At 40.5% G+C, this 20,992-nt stretch overlaps 1 non-coding gene across 1 annotated transcript; it reads right to left on the bottom strand.

Moving 5' to 3' along the window:
* Positions 1-8,935: 8,935 nt before the first annotated feature.
* On the bottom strand, positions 8,936-9,042 carry LOC127099741 (small nucleolar RNA R71). Its single transcript, XR_007794215.1, has one exon. It is a non-coding gene; the product is annotated as a small nucleolar RNA R71 (small nucleolar RNA).
* Positions 9,043-20,992: the final 11,950 nt, after the last annotated feature.

The following is a 20,992-nucleotide window of genomic DNA, read 5'->3' as shown; positions in this document are numbered from 1 at the left end:
CGTATGACCCAACGCTCATCGTATTCACCTCTATTCATAGACTTTAGCACAATTCTAATTATACGATTGACAAGTCTCTCTCTTCACAAAGCAAAAACAACAAAGCAAGGACCACATCAACAACTTATCAATCATCAATCAAGTTGTACGATACGAGCCGTAAGTAATGGAGAAGGAGTGGGACTGGAGTATTCCTACCCCCATTCTAAGTATCTTTGGGTATGGGACGTATGACCCAACTCTCATTGTATTCACCTCTATTTATAGACTTTAGTGCAATTCGAATCGAACGATTGATAAGGTCTTCATCAATGCAAGAAACAACTACAAAAACTCTTCTCTCTCCACTTGAAGTTTAAGACGAGAGTCACATGCCACGAGCCTTAAGTGGTAAAGAAGGAATGAGACTGGAGCTTTCCTACACGCATTCAAGATATCTTTGGGTGCGAGACGTTTGGCTCATTGCTTATCGTATCCACCTTTACCCATAGACTTTTTTGTGATTCTCATCCAGTTACTATCAAGTCTCTCAATTTAATTCAATCATCTCAATTGAATCTCTCTTTTGCCTCCATCATCTTGTTTTCAGCCCTAGTGGGCTGAACTACGAAAGCTTTGATTTCCTTATTGCACTATAAGGATACGTAGGCAGGAGAATCCAGATTCTTCGCGAGCTATACCCTATTTATCAATCAATCATTCTTCATCCATCTTTTTTAGATCAATCATACTTTTCCTTGGACTCCTTGTCTATCCTTTTAGAACGATTTAATAGCAGTCCACCTCATCAATCGAGAGTTGTTTGGCCCGTAACCCAAACATTTAATTCATTCTTTTTCGACTAAGACACCACTTTGCTCTTAGATTAAGAGTGTATCCTTCTCTTGGATCCAAGATACTATCCTGATTTGATCTCGAATTGTCGATTCCCCAGCAAGTGATACACTACTCCTTGCACTCCAGTACTGCAATCCTTCCTTGAAGATGTGTTTTTCTTGTGAGTCCTTGTTGCTTAGACAAATATCTTTCTTTCTATTCTCGTAGTTCCGAACTACGATTTCTCTGACTTTCTCATTGCATGATTAGAATACGTAGGCACGAGGATGCGAATCCTTCACGAGCATACTTCTAATTATTCCTCATTCGCCTTAGGGCATCATCTAGATCTTTCACTATTCATTACCTACCTTCGATCATAAATCGTTCACCCAGTGACATATCTGTCTCTTTGACATCGAAATACACTTTCCTTGGGATCCCATATACACCCTTTTAGGACGCCTAACGAATAGTCCGCATTTCTACCTAGAGTTGTTTGGCCCTTAACCCAAACACTTAATTCCTTCTTTTTAGCTAAACACCCTACAGTGGCGTCCTGCTAGTCCACGTATCGGTTAACTTTGTTTCCCTCTATGGTAGAAATATCATTTCTCTTACGGATTCCAATACACTTTCACCTTTCGATTACAAACAATACTTCCTCAGTCAATTATCACCAGATACTCTATTCTATGACTTCGGTCACTTCACTCCATCCATCTCCATGATACATTCATATTCTACCTTCATTCACTTTGCGTGATATACCCTTGCTTTGAGTCAAATACACTAGACCTTTGTGCTCCATCTTGTACCTCCTTGTGAACTAAGAGTTGTTTGGCCCTTAACCCAAACACCTAATTCATTCTTTTTTGGTTGTTCTAATACAGTGATACTACGCTGTAGGCCCTCACTTGTTGGTTCATACCAGTTTACTCTTGGGTTCACGTTTTCACCCCTTTTGGAGTTCAAAATACAATTCTTTGATTCAGACCATACTTCTATCACATTTCTTTTCACCTCCCACTTCTAGTTCCTTGAACTACGAATCTTTGAATTCCTTATTGTACCATAAGGATACGTAGGCATGAGGTCCTCAATCCTCACCAAGCACTTTATCTATTTCTTACCTTTTCCCATTCTTTGCGAGTAATCTTTAGTTGTAACACCTGTTCGAGCGAGAGAAATCAAAATGGTTCCCATGGAGTACCATGGATCTTTGGGGTGCTAATACCTTCCCCTTGCATAACCGACTTCCTTACCCAATATATCTCTTTCCCCCGGGTTTTATCGATGTTTTCCCATCCCTTTGGGGATAAAGAAAGTTTGATGGCGATTCGGTTGTATGTTTGAGCGTGCGACACGTTCGGGTATATTCTCGCTAGCTTCAATTGGAATTAAACACCAGTCAGAAAATCGAACCTGGAATAATGGCTTAAACTGTTGGGCCTTAGGCCCGATCTATACTCGACCTAGGGTAGCAGCAACCGGGTCAACACCGGTCCAAATCCCTCAAGCTTTTAAGTTACGACCTAAAATTTCTTCTTCGGAAGCTTCCCGCGGTACACATGAACATACGGCCGACTCCGAATCCGACATTCCAGTCACGGTCTAAGTTTACATCAAGGCTTGATAATACACCAGCGCTGCAGATTGGTGACCGGCACCGCGAGTCCTCAATCGCTTCCTCGCACATGGCCTACGGTGCTCCTCGCGCTTGAGATCGATTCTCCAACGTTACTACGTTGTCACCACTCACGTGCGAAAGAGATGACGAAGATGATTTCGGAAGCATCGACATGAAAAGGTATTAGATTCGTCTTCTTCTTCCTGGACAGAGTTATGTTGAATGAGTTTCGGTTTACCTTTTTGCTCTATGCTTTGTTATGAGATTCAGATGTGTTTTTTGATGTGTATGTTTCTTCTCTAATGTTGCAGATTCATTTTTGAGACGAAGATGATAAATAATCACATAATCAACTATGAAGGATCTGAAGACTGTGGCGTGTTGTTGTTGATTTGCAGTGATTGCAGATCCTGTTAGGTTCTGGTAATTGAAGATTGAAGAAGGATTGAGGGATAGTGAAGATGAAAGAAGATTAAGAATGAATTGAAAATGGAGTGGAGTGAGGTTTGAAGAATGGTGAAGAGAGGATTGAAGAACAAAATGAATAAGAAATGAAGATTTTTTTTCATTGAAGAATGGAAAGGTGAATATTTATAGAATTTTCTCCTTCCGATTCTGTTAGAAATTCCTTCTAAATGCAACCGAAATTAATTTGAAATTCAAAGTTAGTTAGAGATGGAATATGTTAGTTGCATTCTGTTAGAAATTAGAATGAAATGCAATTTAAATTGAAAATTTGTTAAATGAAATTCAAACATAATTCAAAGTGAAATGTATGCTATTGGCATGAAGATGAAATGTTAAGTGAAATCGTGAGATGAAAATGCTGTCATGACTTTGTAAAATAAAATGAATGAAACTGGTTAAGTAATTTCCAGATTAAATGGTTTTGACTTTGTTTGGAATTGTGATATTTGCATGTGGAAATATTAATTAGGAAGGAACTTGATTTAGTCTGCAGGGTTAGCTGGATGTTAGCATTATCATGTTCTGTATAATTAGTTACTGAATTGTTAGTGAAGTGTTTAATTAAGGTTTAGTTAGCAGGAAAAACAATATTTTAAAACAGTTAGTGATAAAAACAGAAGGTTGTTAGTATAAAACAGTTAGAATGGGAATTGGATTTTTTTACTAGCGATGATAAAACAGTTAGGATGAAATTCGGTATATTCACATCTACTGCAGTTAATTGTGATGAATTTGTTGTTAGTTAGTGATGCTAGCGGAAATATACTCGAATGTATCGCACGCTCGAACATCAGGTTATTGATAATCCTAATGGTGCATGGACTTCTCTACTTCCTCAGTCTTCTAGGTTCTGGAAGAGGAAGTACGATCGACTCGCCAAGGAGAAGGCGGATATGGAGGCAGCCTATGAGGAGGAGGTGAAGAGGCTTCGTGCATCTTATCTTCTAGTCTCTCGAGCTTTAGATGATTGTTTCTAGGGATTCATAGGATGATCATTTTCCTTTTCTCTTATATTGTATCTTGGTTACCAATGCTGTATTTCTTTGGTGTAAAAAATATATTTTCCAGATACTATGAGATGTTTCCATATGTGATAAAAGTGTGATATTTCCCAAATTTGCAAATAGAACTCTAAAGTTCCTCCGAAACAAAAACAAATCATATGCACAAGCATTGCATGCATCATGTGCATAAGCAAGTTTTGCTCCAGGCTTCTTGTCCTATGGTCTAACTCTGTGTTCTTCATTTATTTTGAAGATAAGCTGACTCACCGGTACTACACTCGAGCCAATTCTTCAAGACTGATGGATCATCTAGAACAAGAAAACCGCAAGCTTAAAAAGGAAGTAGCCAGGTTGACTGCCCGGATGGAGTCATTTTTGGCCGCTCAAAGCCAGTCTTCTCCGACACCCTCAACTCCTCCCCAGAGGACGGTCATTTTTGAGATCGTAACTTCTACCGTGCCTGCTGCAACCGCTCACTTTGCACCATCCATGCCAGCCGGGTTCCCTTGGGGAATGCCCGCCAACTTTGTACCAGAGGGTTTTGCTCCAACTCTTGCCTCTCTGCCGGCATCTAGCCCGGTCCTTTCAGTGCCACCTCCTGTTGTGCACACTTTACCAAGGGTTGAAGATACCATCTATCATTCTGAGCCATCTGAGGGCCCAGACGTTTATGAGAAGATGGATGATATGAAGGACCAATTCCTTGAGCTTCGCAAGGAACTGAAAACTCTGAGGGGGAAAGACCTCTTTGGTAAGAGTGCTGCTGAGTTGTGCCTTGTGCCCAACGTGAAGATCCCTATTAAATTCAAAGTGCCTGACTTCGAGAATTATAAGGGAAACACATGCCCTCTCAGCCATCTTGTGATGTATGCTCGCAAGATGTTGACGCAAACTGATAATGATCAATTGCTCATCTATTATTTCCAAGACAGTCTTTCCGATGCCGCTCCCCGGTGGTACATGGGGCTGGAGAGTTTGAACATCCGCTCTTTCAACGATCTTGGCGAGGCCTTCGTCAAGCAATATAAATACAATATGGATATGGATCCTGATAGAGACCAGCTGAAGGCGATGTCCCAAAAAGAGAAAGAGACCTTCAAAGAGTACGCCCAGAGGTGGCGCGAATTGGCAGCTCATATAGTGCCGCCCCTAGAGGAGAAAGAGATGACCAAGATCTTCTTGAAGACCTTGAGCTCGTTTTACTATGAGAGAATGATAGCCAGTGCTCCCTCAGACTTCACTGAGATGGTGAATATGGGGATGATATTGGAAGAGGGGGTCCGTGAAGGACGCTTGACTCGAGAGGAAGGCTCTTCGGCAAAGAGATATGGAAGCTTTGCGAAGAAGAAGGAGGGAGAGGCACATGCTGTGCCTTCCCATGTCAAGAGAAGACCCTCTATGAAGAGGAAGATTGCTCGCCCAGACAATAACCAGCATCAGGTGGCTCATATAGCACCTGTTTTCAGGGAAGCTCAACATTATCAACAACCGCAAACTCAGCAATATCAGCAGCAACAACAGCGTCCACAACAGCAGGCCTACTAGCCTCGAAACAACAACAACAATACCAGTACCAGCTATAAGAGGAAGATGGTCACCTTTGATCCAATTCCGATGACTTATGCTGAACTCTATCCATCTCTGATCAACAGAAAGTTAATCACTCCGCGAGACCCTCCCGCTGTACCTGCTAACCCCCAGTGGTGGTACAAGCCAGAACTTCATTGCGTATATCATTCCGGTGCTCTCGGACACGATGTGGAGAATTGTTATCCCTTGAAGACCAAGGTGCAAGAACTTTTGAGAAGTGGGATTCTGTTTTTCGAGGACGTAGGTCCGAACGTGAAGAAGAACCCATTGCCCGAGCATGGGAAATTTGTTAATATGGTCCAGGGTTGCCCTGGCAAATACAAAGTTAAATATGTCAGTCATATCCGACAATCGCTGGTTGAGATGCATAAATTGCTGTGTGACTATAGCCATTATGAGCATGACCACGATAGATGTCGAGTATGTTCTGTCAATCAGAGAGGGTGTCGCCAGGTGCGCAGAGACGTTCAAGAGATGTTGGATGAGGGAGTCATTGAGATCCTTCAGAACAAAAATGTTGATGAGGATGCTCTCGAAGTCAATGTAATTTCTCCTGTATTCCAGATACCTGAGCCTGTTGTCATCAAGTATGATGGCAGCAAGAAGGTCTCTCCTACTCTCGTCATCAAACCAGCCGGACCTGTACCGTACTACTCCGAGAAGGTGGTTCCTTATCGTTACAATGTTGTAGCAGTGGAAAATGGGAAAGAGGTGTCCCTGCCCTCTTCATCTGTCGTAAACATTGCTGACGTCAGCGGTTTGACCCGCAGCGGTTATGTATTTTCAGCTCCGTTGAAGCCTCAAGTTGATGCTCGAGGAAGTGTTGATGCTGATTTTGGTGAACGCCCGATTGGGAATGCTGTGAGCACTCTGAATCCGGCACTTGTTGCTAAGCCTTCCTCTACATTTAAAACTCCTGTTTCTGTTGGCCCGAGTGGCAATACGAAAGAAGAGTGTGATGAGATGTTGAGGCTCATCAAGAGAAGCGAGTACAACGTTGTAGACCAGCTTCTGCAAACGCCATCCAAAATATCTGTGTTATCACTACTATTGAATTCAGAACCACACCGAGAAGCTGTGCAGAAGGTGTTGGATGTGGCGTATGTGGATCACGACGTCACGATAGAACAATTTGATAGCATTGTTGCAAACATCACCGCTTGTAACAACCTGAGTTTTTGTGACGCTGATCTCCCCGAGGAGGGTGATAACACTGAAATTTACCATATTTTCAACTCCGATTTCACATGCATTCTAGTTGTTTTATTGTTATTTTGTTGTGTTATTTCTATGTTTTCCTTTGTTTTCAGGTTTTTACTTTAATCGGAGCCCCGATCAAAAAAAAGAGTGAAAAAGAGCTAAAAACCCTAAAATTCAGCATTTTGTACTTGTGGCCTACCCCATGGCTGGCGCCATAGACCCTGCCATGACGTGTCCAAGCTCAACTTCCCTTAACTTCCACGTTCCCCACTACTTCCACTAAGGCGCCTCAGATTGGCCTTGTGGCGGGCGCCATGGCCTTGTGGCGGGCGCCACAAGAGGAAAAGTTTTCCCTCCCATTTTCAAGTTGAAGGGCATCCTTGTCATTTCCATCTTTTTACTTGCTTATAAATAGAAACTCGAAATCACTTTTACAATCATCCAAACTTAGAACAGAGGCAAACTCAAAACAACTTTGTTTCACTTAGGCATATATTCCGTATTATAAAGTGGTAATCGCTTCGCATTGAAGTGTTATCACAATTGTGTAATCAAGTCTGTGATAAAGTCTGTAATCGAGTTTGGAGCACTTTGGAAGGAAGTTAATCATGCCGCCATTTTCATTTCCACTTTGCAATTTATTCAACCCTCCGATTGGAGCAGGTTTTTATTACTTGTCTTTATCTTATTTATTTTCTCGCACTCGCTTTAAATTATTTATTTCCTCGCACTCGCTTTACATTATTTATTTCCTCGCAATCGCTTTAAATTATTTATTTCCTCGCACTCACTTTAAATTATTTATTTCCTCGCACTCGCACTACTTTTATTTATTTCCCGCACTCGCACTACTTTTATTTAAATTAATGCACTTTTACTTTACCATGTCTAACTAAATCTATAAGGTTAGAATGTAAGAATCGTAATTGAACCGATAATCCGTACAATTGTTCGTAGAAACACTTAAGGGCTATTTTAACTTTCAACTTAAGTTTTCCCGCACTTCAATTTCGTTGGGTAAGATCGAAAGCCGTCCAACGTCTATCTAAACTTAATTGTTTTTAACTATTTCAAAAATAGCGAAACCGCTTTGATTAGTTCATTAAGAGTTTTCAACTTAAGAAGAAAAGAGATTTTAAAACTATTTTCGGACGCGTTTATAAGTTTAGAGTCTGGTTCGTGAGAACCTCTTTTGGTTAAGAAATCCAGGTTATAATACTTTTCAACTTAGTCAAGATACTATATTTCTTAAAAATAGGTTTACTACTCTAACGCAATGCGCGCCTTTTTATAAGTGACAATAAGAGGGTTTGATTAGGGAGTACAACTCGGTTCTGAATACGCGAAAGCGACAGTTCCTGTTAAATTAGTTCTTTTCAAAGTAGAAAACATTGCCCATAAGTAGTTCTATTAGCAAGTACTTGGATTATTAATTGATTACGTGAATTACATTCGACCCTATCTTTATTAATTAATCTTTATTCAACACTTTACTTTTCATTGCACACTCCAAAAACACCTGTTTTGATTGCCTTTGATAAACACCATAACGACAGATAACGATAGATTGACACTTGGTCTCTGTGGATTCGACAATCTTTTATATTACTCTGACGCGTTCGTATACTTGCGAAAGCACACGAATCAAGTTTTTGGCGCCGTTGTCGGGAACCAATTTCGTCAAATTTCATTTCCCTGTTGTTATATCGTTTAGACTTAGGCTATTTCCTGCCAGTCAATGCGAAGAACTCGCAGCACCGGATGTTTAATCTTAGTATACCCTCTGGCGGAACCTGAACGTTACGCTCGCGCACATTTATTCTTTCATAGAATTAAGAGAGCTATGGCCGAAGATCAAAACCAAAGACCTCTTAAAGATTTCGCTCAACCATCTAATGAAGAACCTAGTTCTAGTATAGTAAACCCAACCATCCCAGCTAATAATTTTGAAATTAAACCATCCCTGTTGCAACTAGTGCAACAGAGACAATTCGCAGGTCTCGCTACTAAGAACCCAAACAAACATTTAAAAATATTTCTTCAATTAGCAGACACTTTTAAAACCAATGGAGCTTCTCCTGAGGCAATACGTTTAAGATTATTTCCTTTTTCCCTCAGAGATAAAGCCCTATCATGGTTAGATTCCCTTCCACCCAATTCCATTACGACTTGGGATAACCTTAGAAGAGTTTTTCTTGCTAGATATTTTCCCCCGAGTAAGACCGCCGTTCTTCGAAACCATATAACTAGATTTACCCAAAACCAAGGAGAATCGTTGTTCGAAGCTTGGGAGAGATATAAAGAGTTGTTACGAGCATGCCCACATCATGGTTTAGAAAATTGGTTAATCATTCAAACCTTCTATAATGGACTTCATTACAACACAAAAATGACCATTGACGCTGCCGCAGGCGGCGCTCTGATGAACAAACCTTATCCTGAAGCTAGTGCCCTCATCGAAGATATGGCTCAAAACCATCAATCATGGGGAGTCGAAGGAGCGACAATTGAGAAGAAAGAAGCCCAAGGAGGAGTGCATGAACTAAGCTCTATAGACATGATGCAAGCTAAAATGGACGCATTAGCCCTTAAGGTCGAGCATATGTGCATAAACCCGAATACTATAGCCGCAGTTTTGTCAGATTGTGAGGTATGTGGAACCAAAGGAAACCAATCGGCAGAATGCAGTCTATTAAACGAAACCCACTTTGAGCAAGTGAACTACACCCAAGGGAACCCATACTCGAATACCTATAACCCTGGATGGAGGAATTACCCAAACTTCTCCTATAAAAACAATAACCTTATCCAAAATAATGCACCTCCGAAACCTAGTTATCAAGCCCCTAGATCAAATCAACCTATGCAACCTGTGCCACCAAAGCCGAGCCTTGAGAAAATTATGGAAAATTTTATCATCGCTCAAACCCAACAAAACAAGGAGTTCATGAACCAAAACATTCATGTTAACGAATTGATTACTCAGTTAGGAACCAAGGTTGACCAAATAGTTACTCATACCAAGATGCTTGAAACCCATATCTCTCAGGTAGCTTTAAACCAAGCCCCTCAGACTACTCCTGGAGGATAATTCCCTGGACAACCTCAACAAAATCCGAGAGCACAAGCCAATGCCATTACCCTAAGAAGTGGGAACGCTTATGATGAGCCACCAAACCCTAGATTGAGTGAACTCGAAACTTCTAAGGAATGTACAAAACCCACGGACGAAGTAAAGGAACCAGAGGAATCTGAAAACCAGGAAGATCGAGAAAAAGGAGAAGAACCTAAAGATAAAACTTATGTACCACCCCCGCCATATAAACCACCTGTACCATATCCGCAAAGACTCAAACAAACCCAGATCAATAAACAGTATCAAAAATTTATTAAAGTTATAGAAAAACTTCATGTAGAAATCCCTTTCACAGAAGCCATCACCCAAATACCTTCTTATGCAAAATTTCTCAAAGACATCCTTACCAACAAACGTAGACTTGACGATCCGAAGCCTTTTGAATGTAATGCTATTTCCGAGGACAAATTAGCTAAGAAAGATAAAGATCCTGGAAATTTCTCCATTCCTTGCCTTTTGGATAATCATGTCATCGAAAAAGCTTTTCTAGACTTAGGAGCTAGTGTGAGCCTAATGCCTTTAGCGGTTTGTGAGAGGTTAAACTTAGGAGAATTACAACCCACTAAGATGTCACTTCAGTTAGCCGATAGATCTGTTAAATATCCGATAGGCATTTTAGAAGATGTCCTTGTTAGGATAGGTCAGTTGTTTATCCCTACTGATTTTGTTGTCATGGACATCAAAGAGGACAATGATATACCAATCCTTCTAGGTAGACCATTCTTATCGACTGCAGGAGCCATAATAGATGTCAAGAAAGGAAAGTTGACATTTGAGGTAGGTGACGAGAAAATAGAATTTATACTTTCGAAATTTCTTATGACACCTGTGGTGGGAGACTCGTGTTATGCCTTAGATATCATTGATGAATGTGTTAGAGAATTAGAACAAAAAGAAATTATGAAAACAATTAAGTTACCATCAATTCTCATAAGGGAAGATGATGACTCTAAGAAACCCTACATCGATGATAACCTTTACGAATGTTTATCCCTTACTCGAGATTCTATGCCATGCCCTAAGAAACCAACCTTAGAACTTAAGGAACTGCCTAAGAACCTGAGATATGAGTTCCTCGATGAAAAGATGAATCGTCCAGTTATAGTCAGTGCTACCTTGAGCCAAGAGGAAACGAACCAACTTTTAGACATTTTACGAAGATATCCCTCAGCCTTAGGATATAATATCTCTGACCTGAAAGGTATAAGCCCATCCATATGCATGCATCGGATTTCGCTCGAAGAAGATTCAAAACCCTCCAGAGAACATCAGAGAAGAATAAACCCTATAATGAGTGATGTCGTTAAAAAGGAAGTTCTTAAGTTACTTGAGGCAAGTATCATCTATCAGATCTCGAATAGTAAGTGGGTGAGCCCTGTGCATGTAGTACCTAAAAAGGGAGGCATCACAGTCGTGCAAAACGATAAAGGCGAACATGTAGCAAAACGTTTAGAAGGAGGATGGCGGATGTGTAAATATTATAGAAAATTAAATAAAGCGACTAGGACGGATCATTTCCCTTTACCATTTATAGACCAAATGTTGGAGCGTCTAGCCAGACACTCTTACTTCTGTTATCAAGATGGATACTCTGGATTCTTCCAAATACCTATCCACCCCGAAGATCAAGAAAAAACCACCTTTACATGCCCTTATGGAGCTTTTGCCTACAGACGAATGTCGTTCGGCCTCTGTAATACCCCCACTACTTTCCAACGCTGCATGATGTCCATCTTCGCAGATTACCTAGATGGTATCATGGAAGTGTTTATGGATGACTTCTCGGTTTGCAGATTTGATTTCCGTAATTGTCTTGCTAACCTTGAGAAAATCCTGGAGAGATGCGTGGAGGTGAACCTTGTGCTAAACTGGGAAAAATGTCATTTCATGGTAACCGAAGGAATAGTTTTAGGACATATAGTTTTTGAAAAAGGTATAGAGGTAGATAAAGCTAAAATAGAAGTTATAGAAAACCTAAAACCACCAAAAACCATCAGAGAAGTCCGAAGCTTTAACCAAACCTTTAACTGGACTTTTAATGAAAGATGCTGAAATCATTTTCGATGAAAAATGTAATGAAGCATTTAATCTTTTAAAGCAAGCGTTAGTATCGGCACCCATTATGAAACCACCTGATTGGTCAGAACCTTTTGAGATAATGTGCGATGCTAGTGATTATGCAGTTGGAGCCGTTCTAGGACAAAGGAAAGATAAAAAATTACATGCCATTTATTATGCCAGTAGAACCCTAGATGCTGCCCAGCTTAACTAAGCAACAACTGAAAAAGAATTACTCATTGTAGTTTTCGCTATAGACAAATTTATATCTTATCTAGTAGGAGCAAAAATTATAGTTTACACTGATCATGCTGCCATTCGTTACCTATTAAGTAAAAAAGATGCCAAGCCCAGGTTACTCCGATGGATTCTATTACTACAAGAGTTTGATTTAGACATAAAAGATAAAAAAAGGCACTGAAAACGTAGTAGCCGATCACCTTTCTAGGCTAGAACATCTAAAACCAAAACTAGTACCCATAAATGATGATTTCGCCTACGATAGACTGATAGCTAGAGTAGAAACCATTGAAGATAATAACCTAGATCCTTATGAGCACTCCCAAAATTCCTTAGCAATAAGTAACGTACCCTGGTATGCAAATTTTCTTAATTACCTAGCTGCTGATATAGTACCCCCTGATCTTGACTACCACCGCAAAAAGAAATTCTTCCACGATGTGAGAAACTTCTATTGGGACGAACCGCTCCTTTTCAAAAGGGGTAAAGATGACATTTTTCGCCGTTGCATTCCAGAAGAAGAGGTAAATAGTATTATCGAGCATTGTCATTTTGCACCCTATGGTGGACATGCGAGCACCTCTAAGACATACGCCAAGATTCTTCAAGCTGACCTATTCTGGCCTACCATGTGGCGTGATGTCTATGCTTTCATTGTCAAATGTGATAGACGCCAATGCACTGGAAACATTTCAAGGCGTGATGAAATGCCTATCAGAAACATTCAGGAAGTAGAACTCTTTGACGTATGGGGTATAGATTTCATGGGACCTTTCCCACCATCCTTAGGAAACAGGTATATCTTAGTAGCTGTGGACTATGTGTCTAAGTGGATTGAAGCTATAGCTGCACCCACAAACGACACTAGGGTAGTAATCAAACTATTTAAAAACTATATATTCCCTAGATTTGGAACACCACGTTTAGTCATAAGTGATGGAGGATCACACTTTATATTGAGAATATTTGACAAACTTTTAAGAAAATATGGAGTTAGGCATAAAGTAGCAACACCATACCATCCACAGACTAGTGGCCAAGTAGAAGTATCTAATAGGGAGATAAAACAAATCCTAGAGAAAACTGTTTCTTTTTCTAGGAGAGACTGGTCTCAGAAGCTTCAAGAAGCATTATGGGCCTACAGAACCGCTTTCAAAACCCCTATAGGAACTACTCGTTATCAACTAGTTTATGGAAAATCCTGTCACTTACCATTCGAATTATAGCATAAGGCCTATTGGGCCATTAAAACTTTGAATTTAGACTACCTAGCCGCTGGAGAAAAGCGTACCCTAGACATTCATAAACTAGAAGAACTTAGGCAATCTGCCTACGAGAATGCAAAAATATATAAAGAGAGGACAAAAGCCTATCACGACAAAAGAATAGTAAAGAAAAACTTCAATATAGGCGATCCTGTTCTCCTTTTCAACTCTAGGTTACGACTCTTCCCTGGAAAGCTACGTTCAAGATGGACTGGTCCTTTTGAAGTATCCAAGATTCTGAGATCCGGAGCCGTAGAAATCAAGAACGAAACCTGTAGTCCATTCATTGTAAATGGACAAAGACTGAAGCCCTGCGAAGGAGGAGACATTCCAGCATACTACTCAAGCCACACCCTGATTGATCCACCAATTCCTACCACTACAGGTGTATAAATTCTAATCGTCAAGCTAATGACGTTAACCAAGCGCTGCGTGGGAGGCAACCCATGGTTTTTCTTTCATTTTACTTTTTCGCATTTATTTAATTTAATTTTTATTTTATTTTATCATATTTTGCATTGAGACTAAAATTTGAATGGTTTGCACTTTCAGGATCACTTTCTTAACTTTTACAGGATGCAGGATTTCGATGACATGCATGTGGCCTATAGAGACAATGCTCAGAGAGAACGTTACATCACTCTGTATCAGCGCCCTATGGCACCCACACGTTATCCTGATCAGCACTGTATAGAGGCATTGGGTATCGAGCCGATTATCCGATTCCTTAGCCACCAACTTCACTGGGACGAGTTTGTTGATGACTTGAGTAACACCTACAGGAACCTGACTTTGGAGTTCCTGAGTTCATTCGACTATGACCCATACTCTGGACCAGATGGGTATGCTGCTTTTAGGCTTTTTGGAGTTGAGTACTCCTTCAGCCAGAAAGAGTTCGGCGACTTACCGGGTTTCCAGACCACTCCTGATGCTATACCGGAGACACCTATGGGATATTTTCTGGGTAAGGAGGTTGAGAAGTTTTGGAGTGATATATCAGGTGGCGGAAGCCAGGATCCATCTACGCAACTATATCATGTTATACATAACCCCGCCTTCAGATACTTTCAGATGATATTAGCACATTCCTTCCTGGGAAGACCGGATGCAGAGACACTACTGAGTGAAGAGGAGATCTTCCTATTATTTTGTGCATCCCAGTCTCGCCCAGTAGCATGTGGGAACTTCTTGTTATATAGTCTCAGCGGTATCTCCAGATCTACCGAAGGAGTCATCCATGTGGGCGGAATCATCACGCAGATTGCTGTTGCTTTAGGTCTGTCTCGCAAGCTGTCACATCTCCGGATCTACTGTGGGTACACTACCATGGACATTGACTTCTGTTTGACCAGAGGGTTGATGAGGAGAGCCTCTTTCCACCCATGTCAGTTCCGATTGCTGGTCGACAGCGAGGCTATCCATTATTTCACACTGCCAGATCCTATGATGACCAGTGTGCATGATCCAGCGAATTGGAGTTATGCTCTAGAGGGCCAGGGAGAGACCGTCGAGGAGCCGAGATCACCACCCATTTCTGAATACACGCCTACACCACCATCTCCCAGAATCACTTTTTTCTCTAATAATCTTTCATTGCAGACCCCCGATATCCGCACCCAGATTGCTGAGTGTCGTAGAGAGATCGCAAAGCTTAGACAGAAGGTGGCTGACCTCACTCTACAGATGGGAGTGTCTGATCTCACCCATGCTACTGAAGCCGACTGTCTATATCAGGAGATCGCAGAGCTCAAGCAGGAGGTAGCCATGCTCCGTGGATCCTCTCAGGAAGACGACATCCCTACTACATGATCTTACCATTTCATCTTATTTGATCTCTTTTTTATATTTCTCGTATTTACATAACCCATCTTATATTATCGCATTTGGAATATTATATAAACTACATCTATACATCGATATTTCTATTTTCATCTACATATGTCTTATGTTTGTTTGATTTGCATTTTAATTTTTCAGTTATTTATTTATTTATTAGTCTAATATTTAATTTTTGTTTCATTTTTATTTTTTATTTTTTACTTTTATAAAATTATGCAAGCCAAGGATACTAGGAAATCACAAGACAAATGCTATCCGGACCCCTCAAAGCCAAAAGACAAGAGAAGCCCAAGCCAAAGGACCAAAATCTGGCCCAGCCAGATTTTGCCTTGTGGCGCCCGCCATGGACCCTGTGGCGCCCGCCACAACGTCTGTAAAAGGTCGGGGCAGAACCCCTTCCTTCACCATTTTCACACCTTACAACCTTCCAAACCCATTTTTTCACCTTGGAAAAACATCCTTGAACCCACAAAAAGCTCATACTTTTCTAACCACCACACCGTACAAATCATTTTTCCGATTTCCATTTTCATTTTCATCCGTCAGATTTCGTAAAAATCCAACCTTTTCACATTCCACTTCATCTTCTTTGTCACTTTTCAAGAGCTACACAAATGGAGTTCAATGGATTCATTCTTCGAGGAGGGAAACCGGGGGATAGACAAAGAAAAATTATCGAACGGTTGCAAAATCGGGAAATCCTCCCGATAAGGTATGTTGATGAAAACTGTCTCTACACTTTAGGTATCTATCATAGCATATTTCATTTATTAGATAACTTAGGTTTGCATAATTTCTTTTCCAACAAAGAACCCACCTATGAGCGGTTGACAATTGAATTTTTGAGCTCCTTAATTTATATTCTCAACCCTAACACTGCTAGCACAGTTGGTACTGTCAGATTTAGAATGTTTGTTGTTGAAAATGAATTCAGTACCGACGAACTAGCCAGCTTGTTAGGAATCCCTCATGGGGACGGTGCTATTTGTGAGGCCCCTTTGGATTCAGAGTGGTCAGTTGTGGTATTTTCCTTCTGGGAGCGTTTATCAAACACTTCCATAAACTCTTTTGAAGGAGTTCTTGCCTCAACTATCCACAACCCGACCATCAGAGTTTTTAGATATCTGTTGGCATGCAGTATTTTTGGCCGGGAGAATCCAAATAAGGTTAATGCTAGAGAGCTTCTATTTTTACAAGGAAGCCTTACAAATAGACGAATTAATTTGGTCCCGTTCATGCTTGCTCATATGACTTTAACTTTGAATAAAGCGGGACCGATTTCTTTTGGTGGATTGATTACATCTATTGCTCGGGCACTTAACCTGAACAATGAGATGGCTACCCTAAACCCCTTACCTCCTCGCACAATTAACCTAAAATTTCTGAGAGACATGAAATTGTTCCGTTTGAGGAGAGAAGGAGGCTATATGCTTATGGTTCATGGTGTCGCCATCCCATCTGTTGTTTTACCGTGCACTAGAAGTACAGATGTACGAGATGAAAGGAATTGAACCTACGCTTTAGATGCTCCACCTGTTTTGGGTCCTTTTCCTCCTAACATTCCTGATGAGGCGAAACATGACACTGATGATGAATATGATTGGAGAGAGAGATCTCCCGTACCCCATGTGTCCCCCCATCATCCTTCACCACCACACACCGCACCATCTTCTTCTTCTGCAGGTACCACTCTTGGCTTTTATATTACGGAGGATATGTGGCGTGACCACATGGCTAGAGAGAAAAGGCGTGACGACCTACTCTCTACCATCCAACAACAGCTGGCGAATAACATGAGCTTCATGCAAGAGTCGCAGCGGAGGACAGACGGGTCCTACGACACTGTTCTACAGTCCCTGCAAACGATCACAGATACACAAGCCCGTCAGCAACACTACCACCAGAGACACATGGCACTCATTGAATCCACTCAAGGTTCCATTATGGGTAACCTTCGAGAAGTGAGGACTGCTCAAGATGCCCTACAGGCGAGGATGGATCAGAGAGACCGTCATCATACCCGATCCCGTCGTCCACCTCAGGATGGCGAGGGCACCAGTGGTCAGCAATAGGTTGCCAGGTAACTCTTCCCTTATCTTATTTCGAAACATTGGGGACAATGTTCGATTTAAGTGTGGGAGGAGACTCTATCGTCTTTTCTTTATTGTTTTTCTCATTTTTTCCCTTATCGCTTTTTCTTTGCTATTTTTAGATAGTTTATTTATTTTTATTTCCTTTTAGTTATTTATTTTGCTTTTTAGTATAATGCATGAGTCTGACGAGTCACCAAATATAGTATATCTTTAGTACAATCCTACCTCCCCATACCTTTAGCCCTACCGAATTTTTTTTTGCAAAAGAAAATAGTGTTATTCCGAAAGTTTTCAGGTTTTAAGGACATGTTTTGAGTAAGGATGTGGTGACTTGGGAGAACTCTGCGAAACATCAGTATTATTTTAGCACCATTGACTTCGTAAATATAGGAACCACTCCCGAAACCCCATATACCATGGCCTTAATCATCATTTTCGTATAAGTCATCAGTAGTTTATCTCAGCAGTCTGCTCCGGCCTACGCATCCTCTACGTAGGGGACCGATGCAAATAAGTGAATGATCCAGAAAAAAAAAAAATAAAAGAAAGCAAAAAGGCAACTCCGGTATAAGTGACCCTCACAAAGTCATTTAAACCAAAGAATTGTAAAAATTTGCTACAAAAAGAAAAAGAAAAAGAAAAAGAAAAACTTACCCACTGTTAGTTGGTTCAGAGGTATCTGGCACTGAACTCGGTAGGGCGGATTACGATCCGATCCCCCACAACTACAGTTAGGTCCAATAAAAGGGTTTGCACATATTTATGTGCCAGAAACCCCATGCTCAGATCATAATCACTAACAGGCCACTCTACTATGAAGCATGTACGAATAACGGGCTTAATGTGATTGCGCCTGAATGAAAAGGACACAAAAAGAGATGAAGAGGCAGGCCTAGGTATTGTGGGATAATATGGGTTGGTTAATATAGGAATGAAGTTTATGTCCGTATTTGCGGATTAGTGTCATCATGATACCCTTAGTTCACTCAGTTAGTACCTATCACTGCATCCCGACTTGAACTTAGAATTTTTACCTGAAGCATTCGTTTACACAAGTTTTTCTTTTATGAGCTTTTTAACGTTTTGCTTGAGGACAAGCAAAGGTTTAAGCGTGGGAGAGTTTGATAACACTGAAATTTACCGTATTTTCGACTCCGATTTCACATGCATTCTAGTTGTTTTATTGTTATTTTGTTGTGTTATTGCTATGTTTTCCTTTGTTTTCAGGTTTTTACTTTAATCGGAGCCCCGATCGAGAAAAGGAGTGAAAAAGAGCTAAAAACCTTAAAATTCAGCATTTTGTACTTGTGGCCTACCCCATGGCTGGCGCCATAGACCCTGCCATGACGTGTCCAAGCTCAACTTCCCTCAACTGCCATGTTCCCCACTACTTCCACTAAGGCGCCTCAGATTGGCCTTGTGGCGGGCGCCACAAGAGGAAAAGTTTTCCCTCCCATTTTCAAGTTGAAGAGCATCCTTGTCATTTCCATCTTTTTACTTGCTTATAAATAGAAACTCGAAATCACTTTTACAATCATCCAAACTTAGAATAGAGGTAAACTCAAAGCAACTTTGTGTCACTTAGGCATATATTCAGTATTATAAAGTGGTAATCGCTTCGCATTGAAGTGTTATCACAATTGCGCAATCAAGTCTGTGATAGAGTCTGTAATCGAGTTTGGAGCACTTTGGAAGGAAGTTAATCATGCCGCCATTTTCATTTCCGCTTTGCAATTTATTCAACCCTCCGATTGGAGCAGGTTTTTATTACTTGTCTTTATCTTATTTATTTTCTCGCACTCGCTTTAAATTATTTATTTCCTCGCACTCGCTTTAAATTATTTATTTCCTCGCACTCGCTTTAAATTATTTATTTCCTCGCACTCGCACTACTTTTATTTATTTCCCGCACTCGCACTACTTTTATTTAAATTAATGCACTTTTACTTTACCATGTCTAACTAAATCTATAAGGTTAGAATGTAAGAATCGCAATTGAAGCGATAATCCGTACAATTGTTCGTAGAAACACTTAAGGGTTATTTTAACTTTCAACTGAAGTTTTCCCGCACTTCAATTCCGTTGGGTAAGATCAAAAACCGTCCAACGTCTATCTAAACTTAATTGTTTTTAACTATTTCAAAAACAGCGAAAGCGCTTTGTTTAGTTCATTAGGAGTTTTTAACTTAAGAAGAAAAGAGATTTTAAAACTATTTTCGGACGCGTTTATAAGTTTAGAGTCTGGTTCGTGAGAACCTCTTTTGGTTAAGAAATCTAGGTTATAATACTTTTCAACTTAGTCAAGATACTATATTTCTTAAAAATAGGTTTACTACTCTAACGCAATGCACGCCTTTTTATAAGTGACAATAAGAGGGTTTGATTATGGAGTACAACTCGGTTCTGAATACGCGAAAGCGACAGTTCCTGTTAAATTAGTTCTTTTCAAAGTAGAAAACATTGCCCATAAGTAGTTCTATTAGCAAGTACTTGGATTATTAATTGATTACGTGAATTACATTCGACCCTGTCTTTATTAATTAATCTTTATTCAACACTTTACTTTTCATTGCACACTCCAAAAACACCTATTTTGATTGCCTTTGATAAACACCATAACGATAGATTGACAATTGGTCTCTGTGGATTTGAAAATCTTTTATATTACTCTGACGCATTCGTATACTTGTGAAAGCACACGCATCAGAGGGAAGAGACCACAACTTGGCATTACATATATCAATGAGTTGCAAAGATGACGCCATGTCCAATGTGTTGGTGGACACTGGGTCATCATTAAATGTATTGTTGAAGACCACTCTTACAAAGTTGTCATATCAGGGGCCTCCCATGAGGCAGAGTGGAGTAGTTGTGAAGGTTTTTGATGGGTCTCGCAAAAGTGTGATTGGAGAGGTTGATCTCCCAGTCAAGATCGGACCAAGTGATTTCCATATTACCTTCCAAGTTATGGATATTCACCCATCGTATAGCTGTCTCCTAGGCAGACCATGGATTCACGAGGCAGGCGCCGTGACATCCACCATACACCAAAAACTGAAATTTGTAAAGAATAAGAAGCTGGTGGTGGTAGGGGGAGAAAAGGCTCTCCCGGTTAGCCATTTGTCTTCCTTCTATTATATAGATGCTGAGGAAGAAGTTGGAACTCCGTTCCAAGCTTTATCTATTGCTGAACCTGTTGAGAAGAGAACTCCTTCATTTGCTTCCTATAAAGACGCAAAGTTGGCCATTGAGCATGGTGCAACTGCCGGTTTGGGGCAAATGATCCAGTTGGAAGACAACAAGTCCCGGGCTGGCATAGGCTTTTCTTCTGGGGTCTTCAACAAGCAAGGATTATTCAAGAGTGGAGGTTTCATCCACACTGGTCAGGATGAAAAGGCTGCTACCATTTTGGAAGAGGACGAAGAGGATTCTGGCAATTTCATTATCCCTGGAGGGATCTGCAATAATTGGGTCACTGTGGATATTCCAACAGTTATCCATAAGTCAAAGTAATGTTCATTGCGTTTGAAAACCCTTCTCCCATGCCAAAAGGAGAAGTGATGACATTGTTGGCACATAAATACAATGATGTTTTCATTCAATAAATTCATGTTAAATGTTTGTTTTTCCAATTATTTTCCCTTTTCGCTTTT

Source organism: Lathyrus oleraceus, chromosome 6 (genome assembly GCF_024323335.1).
Source record: "Lathyrus oleraceus cultivar Zhongwan6 chromosome 6, CAAS_Psat_ZW6_1.0, whole genome shotgun sequence".
NCBI lineage: Eukaryota > Viridiplantae > Streptophyta > Magnoliopsida > Fabales > Fabaceae > Lathyrus > Lathyrus oleraceus.
This window is presented reverse-complemented; position numbering and strand designations above follow the sequence as displayed.